Genomic DNA, 12,966 nt, shown 5'->3' with positions numbered 1-12,966 from the left:
CCTCAAAATCTTTTTTTTTTTTTGAAGTATAATTAACACACAATGTTACATTAGTTTCAGGGGTACAACATCGTGGTTCGAGAACTCTGTATGTAACGGCTGTGCTTACCACAAGGTATTACAATATCATTGACTATATTCCTTATGTTGCGCCTTTTATTCCTGTGACTTACTCATTCCATAGCCGGAAGCCTGTGTCTCCCCCTCCCCTTCACCCATTGTGCCCATTCCCCCACCCCACCCCCTCTCCTCTGGCAACCATCAGTTTGTTCTCTGTATTTAAGGGTCTGTCTCTGCTTTTTTTTGCTTATTGATTTTTTTTTAGATTTCACGTATGAGTGAAATCTTACGGGACTTATCTTTCTCTGACTTATTTCACTTGGCATAATATCTTCTAGGTCTATTCATGTTGCTGCAAATGGCAAGATTTTATTCTTTTTTATGGCTAATATTCCTTTGTGTATATATAGCACCTCTTCTTTATCCATTCATCTGTCTGTGGCCACTTAGTTTGCTTCCATATCTTGGCTATTGTAAATAATGCTGTAATAAACGTAGGGGTGCACCTATCTTTTAGAATTAGTGTCTTCGTCGGGCGCCTGGGTGGCTCAGTTGGTTAAGCGACTGCCTTCGGCTTAGGTCATGATCCCGGAGTCCTGGGATCGAGTCCCACATCGAGTCCCACATTGGGCTCCCGGCTCAGCGGGGAGCCTGCTTCTCCCTCTGACCCTATCCCCTCTCATGCTGTTTCTCTCTCTCTCTCTCTCTCAAATAAATAAATAAAATCTTTAAAAAAAAAAAAAAAGAATTAGTGTCTTCGTTTTCTTTGGACAAATAGTAGAGGTATCACTGCATCATACGGTGTTTCTGTTTTTGTTTGAGGAACCTCCATACTGTCTTCCACAGCGGCTGCACCAGTTTACTTCCTACCAACAGTGCACATGGGTTACTTTTTCTCCACATCTCAAAATCTTCTTAAAGCAGGTAGAAAATAAATAATAACTCATATGTTACTTTCTAGTTAAGGAAGATGATTAATCTTTTTTTTCAAGTTAAACAGGTTTATTGGAAATATGCATTATAATCTTCAGAGGAAATTACATGCAGCATTTTACAAATGTATTTGACAGCGAAGCTTTCTGCAAATAAACACATTACACCATCTAAGTGAAGATGATTAATCTTATGTTTTAATATTTGGGGGGAACTAAGCTCTAAATTGACATTACAAAAAAGCAAATTCAGATCTTAAAGCCAAAATATTTAGTAATTAAAATTAATGAGGTGCTCTACACTTTTCCTAAGCATGTTCCTAAAATAGGATAGAAGATAAATGCTTTACATTAAATGTCTCCTCATGCACAGTAATCCTTTCCTGTTTGTTTTTGTTTTATGATGATCTTTGACGCCAGATGCATTAAAAACACAACTTTTCTGAGACCTGGGGAAAGCCTGATCATTATGCAGATCTCTGGGACAATACAAGAAAGGTGTTAATGGCAGAATTTTCTTAGGAACTGATTTGGAGATGGAGAGCTCACAGAGGAAATGTAGAACAGAATGTCTGTGGCCACACAGAATTGTCCAGGTTGCTTCCACCTGACATAGGTTAATGAACCAAGCCTGTGAGGTTCAGGACAAAAAGTTGTTCGTTAGAATTACCTGGATCTTACTTGCTTTGTTCAAAATGACCACCTAGTTTGCAGATGAGGAAATGCATTAGTACTTGAGAAGAGTAATTTAGAATTCAGTGCCTCTGCCATCAAAAAAATAATAACCCTGGGGCACCTGGGTGGCTCAGTCGTTAAGCATCTGCCTTCGGCTCAGGTCATGATCCCAGGGTCCTGGGATCGAGCCCCATGTCGGGCTCCCTGCTCCGTGGGAAGCCTGCTTCTCCCTCTCCCACTCCCCCTGCTTATATTCCCTCTCTTGCTGTCTCTCTGTGGCAAATAAAATCTTAAAAAAAATAATAATAATAATAATAATAACCCTTTGCCGACTGGATTTCAGAGTATAAAAACCTTGACGGCACTTCCCAGCCATGTCTAGAGCAGGAAGCAAACACATTCTCCATCCCACAGCCACAGAGTCGCCAAGATGAGGGGACCCTGGAAACGACCCACTACATTAATTAGGATCATGACTTTACATGACAAAGACCCTGGAGCAATCTTAAGCAAAGAGTAGGACTTAATTACACAATTCCGAGGAGCAGAATGCCAGTACCCAAGGCTACATGTGCCCCTAGACTATTGCACAGGACCTAGAACTGGTGCCTGGAAATTCATAGTTTTCCCCTCTCATCTCTGCTCCTGTCCATACGCTCGCCTCCTTGTCCCTCTCTTTGCAAACATTGTTATTCTCTTTGTGTTGGCACTCCACCTTTCGGTTCCTATGGTGGAAGACAGTCTCACTTTCCAACTGCTGAATTTCTCTTTGCATCTGTCTAGAGGCCAGGATGGACTGGCAGTCTACCTTTTAGCCCCAACTGGGAAAATTCGCTAAAAGAGAACCTCATTGGCCTGAGTGAATAAAGTGTCATTGCTCAGCCAAATCATTAGTAGCCAGAACATAACACCGGACGTACTGGGACCCATCACTGTGGATGAAGAAGGCTGAGAGAGGAGGATGAAGGCACTGAAGAGGGCAGAGGGAGAGCTGTGGTTGTTATGGGCTTCACAGAAGACCCAAAAAGTGTCACTTCAAACATATTCCTAACTTAACAGAGAGAAATCGGGCCTGACAATGTGCTTAACCTAGATCCCACCGAGCTGGGTTACAGCCCCAGTTTTGTAACTCCCATCCATACCATACCTTTCCTCTACAAGGGAAAAAATATATAAAAATTCAAACATAAAATGTTTGTTTTAACATTTGATAATATGAATTTTAGGAAAGCTCCCGAAGAGAATTAACTGATTTTGTGGTCAAAGTGTTGATAGTTTTAGTGAACCAAAGGGTTGAATACATTGTGTGTGTCTAGTCTTTGCCTGTGTGGTGGGCCCACTTTGATCTCTGTTATCCAAGAAAGAATCCTTTGTTAAGGTCTTTTCAGTCAGGAATCTTAGAAATTGGGGCTGCTTTTGCCTCATCTTGGGGCAGAAGTTTGCTTTCAATAGGCCCAGGCACCAGATCAGGAGCTCTGTGTGATTTTCACTCAAGTGGAACAGAATCTCTAGTGTCTAGCAGAAAGGTCTTCACAAACACTACTTATACATGAGTCTATTTAGGTCAGCCTTGAAAATGCACCAAAATCTGTTCCCCTTTCATGAAAAGCTTAGCCACAAATTTGGATGTGAGGGAAGTACCATCTTTGGGGTGGAGCCATCGAGGAAGGAACTGTGGGATTAAGACAGTAATCCTGTATCATAATTTATAATAATTACAGAATTTCGTGTGTAATGTTGCCAACAGGACAAAGACCCAGGTAATAGGATAACTACGAAGCAAAACAAAACACAGGGTTTGATCAAGTTTACAAGAAACAAGATTTAACATGCCAGGAGACAGACTGTCCTGCTTTCAGCGGGTCTTGGAGGGAAATGAACATTTAAGCTTCTACTGTGTGATTTACGTATTTTATTTAGTCATAGAAACAATGGCTGGTATGATACTGAAATTATCAAACTCAATGGTAACTGAGCCTTTGAAATTTGAGATTTTTTGGCTTGATATATGGTCAGTTTTTATAAATGACCCACATGTGTTTAGGTACAACGTACTGTAAATGTTGCTTAGAATAGCCTTGCTAAGCAGGTGGCTCAAGGCTTCCACAGCCTAATATGTAGTCTGCTTGTTCCATCAACTACTTGGAAGAATGTGTTAAAATCCCCTTTGATGAAGGTGGATTTTTCAATAGCTTCTAATTGTTCTGGTAAATTCTGCCTTACATATTCTGACACTTAATATTAAGTATAAACAAAATTTATTTGTATATTTTCCTGGCAAATTGAACAGTAGACCTCTGTGTACTGCTCTTTGCTTGGTATATTCATACGGCTGTACCATCTCTTTTTGGTTATTTGCCTGAAAAATCTTTCTATCCATTTATTGTCAAACTTTTTATATCATGATATTTTAGGTTTGCCACTTGTAGATGGCATAGAAGTGGATTTTGTTGTGTTTATATCTAGTCCAGCCACCATTGTCTTTTAACTGGCAAATTTATTTTTTTAACCCTTACTGTGATGATTATATGTATAAGTCTTATTTTGTACTGTTTTTAATATCTTATTTTGTACTTTCTATTATCTGGATTTTTCTGGGGCTTTTGTCTTTCTATCTTTTCATGTAACTAAGGATTTTTTCCCTTACTCCATTTTGAATCTTATTGGAAAGTTATACACTCTGTTTTTATTCTTTCAATGGCTACCTATAAGTGACAACATCATACTTAAGAAGGTCTAAAGTTAAACAGCTTTAACCAGGACAATACAAGACTTGAGAACACTTTAATTTCAGTCATACACACACACACACACACACACACACACACACTATTGTCCAGTGTTTGAATTCTGTCTCAGGGTTGTTTTTTTTCCTAGAATGTCTTTATTACACACTCATTCTTGAAAGATGGTATCACTGTATATAAAATTCTGGATTGGCTGTAGATAAACTTTAGTAAATACCAAAGAACAGTGAGTTATTTGAGAATGTTGTCCCCCTATCTTCTAGCTTCCACTGATGCTGTTGAGAAGTTGGCTGTCAAATTATCATTTCATTTTGGTCATCTTTTTGTTCCCTTTCTGGATGATTTTAAGACTTCTCTTTATTGAGGTCCAAGTGTGGGTTACTTTTTATTTGAATACTTGGGAATCTGTGGAGGCTCCTAATTTTAAAATGTGTGGATTTCACTATTCTGGAATATTCTCATATATTTTGTTTTCAAATATTGCCAGTTCTGGAGCTCCAGTGAAATGTATGTCGGGCCTTCTAACTATCCTCTGTATCTCTTAATTTTGTATATTTTCCCTAATGTACTCATTTCATTTTTGGGGAACTAATGAAAATGGTATTTTTAATTTCAGATTTAGTTGTTCATTGCTGGTATATAGGAATACAATTGCAATTGACTTTTGCATAAAACCTTGAATCCTGCAACCTTACTGTAATTGCTAATTAGTTCCAGGATTTTCTTTTGTCAGTTGTTTTTGAATTTTCTACATAGACAATCATGTCACCTGTAAACAAAGACAGTTTATTTTCTTCCTCCCCAATCTGTATACCTTCTATTTCCTTTTCTTATTAAGTTAGCTAGGATTTCCAGTAGGATGTTGAAAAGCAGTGGTGAGAGGGCACATCCTTATCTTGTTCCTCACCTTAGCAGGAAAGCTTCTAGTTTTTCACCATTAAGTAAAAGGTTAGCTGTAGGTTTTTTGTAGATGTTCTTTAGCAAGTTGAGAAAATTCCCCTCTATTCCTAGTTTGTGCAGACTGTTTATCATGAATGGCTGTTGAATTTTGTCAAATGCTTTTTTCTGCATCTATTGATATGACCACATGATTTTGGTAGAGTTGATTTTCTCTATTGATTTCCTGTTTTCAATTTCATTGATTTCTGCTTTAATTTTCAATTCTTTACTTCTGCTTAATTTGGCTTTAATTTACTATTCTTTTTCTAACTTCTCAAGGAGGAAGATTAGATTATTGGTTTTAGGTCATTCTTCTTTTCTACTCTGTGCATTCAGTGTTATAAATTTCTCTTTAAGCACTTCATCCTACAGATTTTGATAAGTTGTATTTTCATTTTCATTAAATACTGTTTCATTCCTCTTGAGATTCCTTCGACTTATATGTTATTTTGAAGTGTGTTGTTTAATCCCCAAGTCTTTGGAGATTTTCCAAGTATCTTTCTGCTATTAATTTCTGCATTTAATTCCATCATGACCTGAGAGCAGACATTGTATGATTTATATTCTTTTGAATTTGTTGGGGTGCCTGGGTGGCTCAGTTGATTGAGTGTCTGACTTCAGCTTGGATCGTGATCCCAGGGTCCTGGGATCAAGTCCCATGTCGGGCTTCCTGCTCAATGGGAAGTCTGCTTCTCCCTCTCCCTCTGCCTGCCACTCCCCCTACTTGTGCTCTCTCTCTCTCTCTGCCAAATAAATAAATAAAATCTTAAATTAATTAATTAATTTAAATTTGTTAAGGTGTGTTTTATGGCCCAAAATATGGTCTGTCTTGGTAAATGTTTCATGTAAGCTTGAGAAGAATGTGTATTCTGCTGTTATGAGATAAAATAACCAATAGATGTTAATTATATCCAGTTGATTGATGGTGCTGATGAGTTCAACTGTGTCCTTACTAATTTTCTGCCTGCTGGATCTGTCCATTTCTGACGTAAGGTTGTTGAAGTCTCCAGCTATAATAATGGATTCATCTATTTTTCCTTACAGTTCTATTAGTTTTTGAATCATGTGTTTTGATACTCTGTTGTTAGGCACATACACATTAAAGAGTGTTATGTTTTCTTGAAGAATAAACCCTTTTATCATTCTGTAATGCACTTATTTATCCCTGATACTTTTCCTTGCTCTGAAATTAATATAGCTATTTCAACTTTCTTTTGTTTATGTTAGCTTGTTATATCTTTTTTCCATCCTTTTAATTTTAACCTATATGTGTTCTTGTATTTAAAGTGGATTTCTTGGGGGTGCCTGGGTGGCTCAGTCATTTAGCGTCTGCCTTCGGCTCAGGTCATGATCCCAGGGTTCTGGGATCGAGCCCCGCATCGGGCTCTCTGCTCAGCGGGAAGCCTGCTTCTCCCTTTCCCACTCCCCCTGTTTGTGTTCCCTCTCTGTCAAAAAATAAATAAAAATCTTTAAAATAAAAAAAATAAAGTGGATTTCTTGTAGCCAGAATGTAGTTGGGTCTTGCTTTTTGACTAGCACTCTGATAATCGGTCTTTTTTTTTTTTTTTTTGAAGATTTTATTTATTTGACAGAGAGAGACACAGTGAGAGAGGAGCACAGGCAGGGGGAGTGGGAGAGAGAGAAGCAGGCTTCCCGCCGAGCGGGGAGCCCGATGCAGGGCTCGATCCCAGGACCCTGGGATCATGACCTGAGCCGAAGGCAGACGCTTAACGACTGAGCCACCCAGGCACCCCTGATAATCTGTCTTTTAATCGCTGCATTTAGACAACTGATGTTTAAATCAATTACCCATGTAGTTGGATTATTATCTACCATATTTGTTATTGTTTTCTACTCATTGCCCTTGTTCTTTGTTTCTCCTTTTGTCTTCCACTCTTTTTCTACCATTTGTGGTTTTATTTTTTTAAAGATTTTATTTATTTATTTGACAGAGAGGGAGACAGAGACAGAGACAGAGAGAGCACATACAAGCAGGGGGAGCAGCAGAGGGAGAGGGAGAATCAGGCTCTCCACTTAGGAGGGAGCCTGATGTGGGACTCGATCCAGGACCCTAGAATCATGAACTGAGCCAAAGGCAGACACTTAACCAAATGAGCCACCCAGGCGCCCCCGATTTGTGGTTTTAACTGAGCATTTATATGATTCCATTTTCTCTCCTTTTTTAGCACATCAATTATACTTTTTATTTTTACTTTGTTAGTGGTTGCTCTTGAGTTTGCAGTATGTATTTACAAGTAATCCAAGTTCATTTTCAAGTAACACTGCAATGCTTCATGGCAGTGCAAGTACTATAACAAAATATTTTTTATTCCCCCCTCCTGTTTCTCATATCATTACTGTCCTTGATTTCACTTACACATAAGCCATAATCATCTAATATATTGTTGCTAGTGTTGTTTTTAACAAACTGTTATCTATTACATTAAGATTAAGAAAAATAAAACTTCCTTTTATCTTCACTTATTCCTTCTCTAATGCTCTTTCTTTCTTTATGTAGGTCTGAGTTTCTGACCAATATCATTTTCCTTCTCCCTGAAGAATTTCTTTAAGCATTTCTTGAAGGTCTGCTGGCAACAAATTTCTTTTCTTTTCTCTCTCTTTTTCTCTTTTGTCTTTTGTCCTTCACTTTTGAAGGATAATTTTGTAGGATACAGAATTCTAGTTTGGCAGGGTTTTTTTTCTCAACACTTTAAATATTTCACTCCATTCTCTTCTTGCTTGCATGGTTCCTGTGAAGTCAAATGTAATTCTTACCTTTTTTCCTCCATTTATAAGATGTTTTATTCTTCTGGCAACTTCTGGGATTTCTTATTTATCTTTGATTTTCTAGATTTTGAATATGATATGCTTAAATACTGGTGGTGATGTTTGGGGGCTGTTTATCCTACTTGGTATTCTCTGAGCTCCCTGGATTTGTGGTTTGGTGTCTGGCATTAATTTGGGAAAATTCTCAGTCATTACTTCTCTTCCTTTCTTCCTAGTATGTGTATAATATATCTTTTGCAGTTGTCCCATAGTTCTTTGATATTCTGTTTTGTTTTGTTTTCAGTCTTTTTTTCTCTTTGCTTTTCAGTTTTAGAAGTTTCTATTAACATATCCTCAAGCTCAGAGATTTTTTCTTAAGCTGTGTCTAGTCTACTAATGACACCGTCAAAGGCACCTTCATTTATGTAAGAATGGTTTTGATCCCTAGCATTTTTTTTATTCTTTCTTACATTTTCCATCTCTCTGCTTACATTATCCATCTATTTTTGCATGGTGTCTACTTTTTCAATTAGAGCCCTTGCATATTAACCATGGTTATTTTTAAATACTGGTCTGAGAATTCCAACATTCCTGCCATATCTGACTGTGGCTCTGATGCTTGCTTTGTCTTTTCAGACTGCTTTTTGCCTTTTAGTATGGCTTGTGATTTCTTTGTGAAAGCTGGACGTGATGTGTTGGGTAAAAGGCATTGTGGTTAATATGCCTTTTGTAATATGATGGTAAGGTATGGGGAAGGGGAAGTATTCTATAGTCCTATGATTAGGTCTCAGTCTTTTAGTTAGCCTATGACACTGGGCACTGGTCTATGCACTTCCCAAGTGCTTCTCAGTTTTCTTCACTCTTAGGTGGGACAAGATGGCTACAGAGGGTTAGAGCCAAGTATTTCCCTTCCCCCACATGGAAGGCTAGAGGAGGCTGGATTTGGTATTCCACTTTCCCCTGGTCAGGTAAGCTGTGATAAAATCTCACTAGGTTAGGCTTTGGTAAAATATTTTTTCCTGCAGGCAGCTCTTGTTAAGAAGACTGGAATGCTCTGGCATATTTCAAAATGAGCTACTTTCCCTTTTCTCTGCTGGAAACATGAGGGCATTTTTCTTAGATCACCACTGTGAGAACCTGGTATAACTCCTGGAAATAAAACTCACAAAAGTGTGGGAATGTTACCTGAATGGATCTCCTTGGAGCTCATAACTCTCAGACTTATAACACATCTCTCTAAAAGATTCACAAACTAAAACAGATCGAAAATAAGTAAGAATGAGTGGCACAATTGAAAAACTTGATCCAATAAAATACATAGTATTTACATTAACTTAGAGAATATACATTATTACCAAATATGCATGAAGCAATTATACTTTTCTATGTATTAGGACACACACAAAAAAAATCAAATTCCCCCAGATTGGTATAATGTATGTTATAGTCTCTGGCCACAAAGTGAAATAAAACAAATAACTACAAAAGAATAGCCAAAACAAAAAAGCCAACCCACTTGGAAAGTTAAAGCAACTTCTGTGGAACTCTTAGGTTAAAAATAAAGTCAATATGAAAAATGCAGATTAATGGGGCGCCTGGGTGGCTCAGTGGTTACGCATCTGTCTTCAGCTCAGGTCATGATCCTGGGGTCCTGGGATTGAGCCTCACATCAGGCTCCCTGCTCAGTGGGGAGTCTGTTTCTCCCTCTCCCTCTGACCCTCCTCCAGCTCATGCTCTTGCTCTCTCTCTCAAATGAATAAATTTTTTAAAATGCAGATTACTTAGAAACTAATAACAATGAGAATAGCCAAAGCAGTACTCACTAGAAATTTTATAGTCTTAATTTCATGTATTAGAAAACAAGATTAAAAATAAATGAACTAAGAGTGTACTAAACCAGGAAAGTCAAAAGAATAAAAAAAAAAAAAAAACCTGAAGAAATTAGAAAGATTTCACTTATAAAGAGAAAAATAAAAATTAAACAGAAGACTAAAAAAAAAGCAAACAGATGACCTGAAAAGGCCAACATAAAAGACTAAGGTTTAGCAAATTTAATCAAGGATAAAAGATTGAGAACATATATTAAGAAGTTTAAAAACAAGTACAGGGACAAAATTACAGATATGGAAGAAATTAAATATTATAAGACAATAAATAGCACATATAATATGTGTCAACAAAATCAAGCATCTTGATGAATTAGATTAATTTTTTAAGAAATATATGAATTACCAAATTGGATGCAAGAGGATACAGAAAACCTGTAGTCTCATAATCACAGGAAGATATGAAAAGAGTTTTCATTTACCTAGTATCTCATTTCCCTTTCTTCTTAATTAACAGAAGATCTAGTGGGAATGGCAACATACCTGGCTAAAAATAGTTTCCTAGACTCACTTTGCAGCCATAAATGGTCAGTGACCCAGTCCTTGCCAGTGAAATCCAAAAATAGAAATGAGATGTAAGTAAAAGACTGTTGGGGATTTCTAGGAAGGATTTTTGTTTCCCTGTTACAGGCACCCTCCCTTCTTCCCTGTTCCCTTCCTCCACCCTGACTGGACTGAGGATCAAAGCTTGGAGGTCATCAGTTATTTACTGACCATGAGGCAACAAGCAGAGGACCAACTCAATGCCATAAGGAGATGGGGGAATGGAAAGGAAAGTCTTGGGCCCCTCAGGGCATTGCTGAGCTGTTGCACCAGCCCTAGAATGCTTGGTCATACACTTCCCTTTGTGTGACTGAAACAAACCTCTATGCGGTTAAGACAGTGTTAGTCAACTTCCAGTTATTTGCAGCTGAAGAAAAAGAATTTTCAATTCTCAGGTGATGTGAATATCTAGTTAAGTTCAACAACAAGGCTAAGATGAACCATAGAAACCAAAAACTATCCTATGTACCAGTGAACCCATTTAGAAAAGGTAGTACAAAAGTGATCTCATCCACAATAACAACAAAAACTACAATATATCTAAGAATTGATATAAGAAATCTTCAAAGCTGGAGGCACCTAGGTGGCTAGGTCAGTGAAAGCGGCTGCCTTCAGCTCAGGTCATGATCCCCCATCAGGCTCTCTCTCTCTCTGTGTCTTAAATAAATAAATACAATCTTTAAAAAAAGAAATGTTTTTAAAAAAGAAATCTTCAAAGCCTATATGGAGAAAACTATAAATTTTTATTATAGGACATAAAAGAAAATGTTAGGAAACAGGTACAGATAGCCCTTACTTTGCATAGTTCCAACATGCACAAGTTCCAATTACCACAATTTAGTTAAATAACACTAGTTCCCCAACATTTGCTACCATGGTATTATAACTGGGGACAATTGGGTAAAGTACAAACTTCACTGTTAGCATTACAGTCCACAAATCACTACATAAGAAACAGATGAATATTGTGGGCAGTGACCAATCACATCACTTCTTTCAAAGTGTGTTAGTGATTGATCACTGTATACTTGTTATTCAGTTTATGCACAGACAGCAAAGTGTGTAGTTGCATTGGCTCCTTGTCTCCCAGTGGTAAACCCACATGACATTTTATAAAAATGATCATTGAGGGGCGGCTGGGTGGCTCAGTCATCAAGTGTCTGCCTTTGGCTCAGGTCATGATCCCAGGGTCGTGGCATCAAGCCCCGCACATCGGGCTCCCTACTCAGTGGGAAGCCTGTTCTCCCTCTCCCACTCCCCCTGCTTGTGTTCCCTCTCTCACTGTGTCTCTCTCTGTCAAAAAAATAAATAAAATCTTTTAAAAAAAATTTTTTTTAAAAAGATCATTGAAAGAGGGAAATTGGCAATAAAGATGAAACTGCAATACATAAATGAAAAATGATAATACTGAAAGTGAAATTCAAATTGAACATAAATGGAGTTATAGAAAAAATAGTGGCAACTCACTAAGATGTAGAAAAGATCCTAGCTCTGTATTATGAAGTATATAACAAGAAAGAAGGCAAGCACTGTTCAAGCCACTCTTGATAAATTTTTTAGGAAGAAAGAAACACTTTCTCAATGTTTCTAATGTTTTAAATTACAATGCACTAAATACTAGTTTTACTATTTTATTTCCCTATATATCCACAGCCAACAGTGAAAGAGTTTTTAAGGTTTTGACCAAAATTTTTGAAGATCACAAAACAATCATAATTTTTCCCATTGATTATTAAGATCACTTTGCATGGTTTTAGTTTGCATGGCCATTTTTACAGTCCTGCAGTACCATGCAAAATGAAGAACGCCTGTAGTATGTTCCTGGATGGGAAAACTCAGTGTTGTAAAGGTGTCAGTTCTTTCCAAGTCACTCTATAAATTTTTTTTAAGATTTCATTTATTTGCCAGAGAGAGAGAATACAAGCAGGGGGAGCGGCAGGCAGAGGGAGAAGCAGGCTCCCTGTGAGCAAGGAGCCAGATGTGGGACTCAATCCCAGGACCCCAGGATCATGACCTGAATCGAAGCAGATGCTTAACTGACTAAGCCACCCAAGTGTCCTTCACTCTAAATTTAATATAAACCCCAATCAAAATCCCAGCAAGATTTTTTTCTGAAAGTTGACACACATAAAAATTCATCTAAAATAATTAAATAACAAAGAAAATATTTCTTTTATTTACAGAGAAAAAAAGCATGTGCACGCACAAGTGGTGTGGAGGGACAGAGGGAGAGAGAGAATCTTAAGCAGGCTCCACACCCAGTGTAGAGCCCCATTTCACAACCCAGAGATCATGACCTGAGCCAAAATCAAGAGTCAGACGCTCAACCGACTGAGCCACCCAGGCACCCCTATCATTACTTTCTAAAATGTTTTCTTTGTGGGGTGCCACCCAGGAGTGGCTCATCCGGTTAAGCGC

The sequence above is a fragment of the Neomonachus schauinslandi genome, chromosome 5, assembly GCF_002201575.2.
Source record: "Neomonachus schauinslandi chromosome 5, ASM220157v2, whole genome shotgun sequence".
NCBI lineage: Eukaryota > Metazoa > Chordata > Mammalia > Carnivora > Phocidae > Neomonachus > Neomonachus schauinslandi.
Note: the sequence above shows the minus strand (reverse complement) of the source record.